The sequence below is a fragment of the Vicia villosa genome, unplaced genomic scaffold (genome assembly GCF_029867415.1).
Source record: "Vicia villosa cultivar HV-30 ecotype Madison, WI unplaced genomic scaffold, Vvil1.0 ctg.000314F_1_1, whole genome shotgun sequence".
Lineage (NCBI taxonomy): Eukaryota > Viridiplantae > Streptophyta > Magnoliopsida > Fabales > Fabaceae > Vicia > Vicia villosa.
In genome coordinates, this window is record NW_026705136.1 from 281,235 (window position 1) to 284,027 (window position 2,793).

Sequence of the window (2,793 nt, forward strand, 5' to 3'; positions counted from 1 at the left end):
GTCTATTTGATTCAGTACCCAAATGCTTTCTTCCAGCTCTCTTTTCTGAATGTAAGTTACTATAAATCGCTAATCTATCATATAAGAAAGGGGATGTTTTTTCCTAACCCACATGCTGCCACATCAGCTGCTATTTCCACAATAGTCCACATCAGCAGCCTCAACCTTCCTTCAACTGATCCTCTTCCAAAACCTTTCCCAAATTGTTTCTCCATATCAATGGGGAATATGAAATTGAATTATCAAAACCCCCCTCTCACAATCCACAATCCATTTTCTCTTTCTCTATCTCACTCGGGTCTCTCCACCGTCATTGCCAAACTTAACAGCGCCTCAGGTGATTTTCTTTCGTCATCTCTTGGTCATTGGCAGAATTGAGGTTCCAATCCCGATCAAGGCTTCATCCTTGATTTCTTCATCTCTTCATCGTCGACTTCTCGATCTGATCTTATGTCTGTTTCTAGTACCGAAGATGTTCAATTTGATCAAGAGTCTGTGCTTGACCAAGCTCTTGATGCTTTGGACGAAAAAAGGTAGTTCATTTTTGTTCGTTAAGTTAATTATGGATATTGAAGGTGGAATTGAAGTGAAGATTTTTTTGTTGAATTTATGATAGGGGTTCCACGAGGGAAAATGCTTTTTCAACCATAATTGATGCTTTTAAGAGCAACATGCAAGATTAGTTTGTAGAAAAAAGTAAGCTATATTTATATCTTGAGTATATATTTATATATTGGAACGATGATTATAATTTATCATAACTATGATGTGTTTTTTTATCAGATTTGCTACTTTATTGTATCAGTGTCTTGCTTCAATAAAAAAAGGAATCTAAGAATGCATTTGCAAAGGAGATAACTCTGGCATCTCACGCCATTCGTATTTTGACTTTCTTACACTTTGTTTGTTTTATATTTTATACTACTGCCTTATTCATTAAATATTAAGTTTCTTTCTGTTGCAGGTTGTTTGGCCTTGAAAGTTGGATGTAGTGATAATGCATGCTGAGATTTTTCAAGAATCTGTTACTCCTTTGGATGAATCACTTGCTAGAAGTACAGATGTTTTGAAGGCACCATCGGTGAGGAGTTTAGAAACATTTTTTTTGTATTCATTGTTTTTTTTTCCTTTTATGTTTCTGGTCTATGTACTAGAAACATACATGAGAACCCTAAATCTAGTTGATAACTTTTATATACAGGCTTACACAAATAAACTAGAGAATAATGTTTTCAGATCAGAAAAAACAATGAAGAGAGTCTTCGGCGCCAAAAAGAACAAAGAACTTCCCCTTTCTTTCGAAGATGCCAACGAAAGGGTAACCTTCATCTTTCCCTAATTAATTTAATTCAATTACCGTTAGGGTTTGTTTGCACACTCGCAGATCTGTTCAATTTCAGTTCTCTCTTCGGATTTTGAAGTTAATTATTCAATTATAACACTATTATATTTCTCAATATCTAAATTTGTAGAATAATTCTATGTTATAGTTATATATTTGCATGATTTTAGTCAATTTACTTGATTTTGATTTTTTTGTTGCTAAACACTTCAGTGTTTCTGTTATCTATTTGGTGGAGTATAATTATCGTATGTATTGCAGATTACGAAACGAGGTGATATTGTGAGTGAGAAGATTAGGAAGCTTGATGTGGAACTCTGTAGATACAAAGAATAGATAAAAAAACAAGGCCTTGTCCTACTCTGGAAGCTATTAAATCTAGAGCCATGTGAGTTCTTAGACAAAAGAGAATGTGACTCGATTGTTCTTTGTTTTCTTAGTTTATTTGTCGTTGTTGAGTTGTCACATTGTATGCACACTAAGAATACTTTAAGTTTTTACATTAAATACGCTCAACTACATTATCATGCATCTATTAATCTTCCTTAGCCCAATACATTGTACATGAAGTGAATATTATATTGTTGTTTTCATATACCAACACACTATGCTTTGATCAGGTATGAAGGTCAACGCGACATGTTGTACAATCAGACATTCAACCTCGATCAAGTTCAATTTTCCGCTGAGGGAATTAAAGATGCTTAACAAACTGTATGTATCCAAGAGCTTAGTTTTCTATGTGTTCCATGTATTAATTTAACTCTTTTCATAGATCCATCTGTATGAAATCTTTATTTATACCAGACTATGAAGACGGTTCTATTCATAAAGAAGGCATATTTTATAATTTTTCCCTACTTATTCAGTCAAACAATTTTTGGCATAACTTCATCCCATCCTCTCAAATAGCAAGTCTTAAGACTTGATGCTTTTAAGCACCATGATTTTAGAAAGGGAAAACTTAATCAATTTTGTGTTTCATAATTTATTCTGAGGGTGAGCGTTGGAAAAAAGGTGCTTCTTCGCTACCTGTGATCACATATAAGTTTTCCACCAAGTAAAAGATTTTTAGGTCTCCGCGACACATGGCACACCGGAAAATCAAGAACCTACTTGTTAGAACATAGTTTGGTTCTAATTATATTTTAATGTTTTGATGATAACAAGCAAACAAATTTTGTATAAAGCAAACATGGTACTCTAATCATATGTTTCTAATTTCAGAAGATGTACCAGTACCAACAATCAGAACTTGAAGAATCATAATGTAAAGATATAGAAACTTCTGATATCGCGCGATGTAAACATATCACAACAGAAGTTGAAGAACAAGGCTGAACAGAAGATTATAAAAAATGATTCAAGTTAACACCACTGAAAAAATAACTTCTAATATCGCACGCTGAAAACATATTCACAACAGAAGTTGAACAATAGAGGTTGAATAA

General features: G+C 33.5%; 1 long non-coding RNA gene across 1 annotated transcript; it reads left to right on the forward strand.

The window, feature by feature from the left end:
* Positions 1-1,200: 1,200 nt before the first annotated feature.
* On the forward strand, positions 1,201-2,140 carry LOC131626616 (uncharacterized). The gene is made up of 3 exons (XR_009291239.1): positions 1,201-1,318; positions 1,604-1,730; positions 1,963-2,140. It is a non-coding gene; the product is annotated as an uncharacterized LOC131626616 (long non-coding RNA).
* Positions 2,141-2,793: the final 653 nt, after the last annotated feature.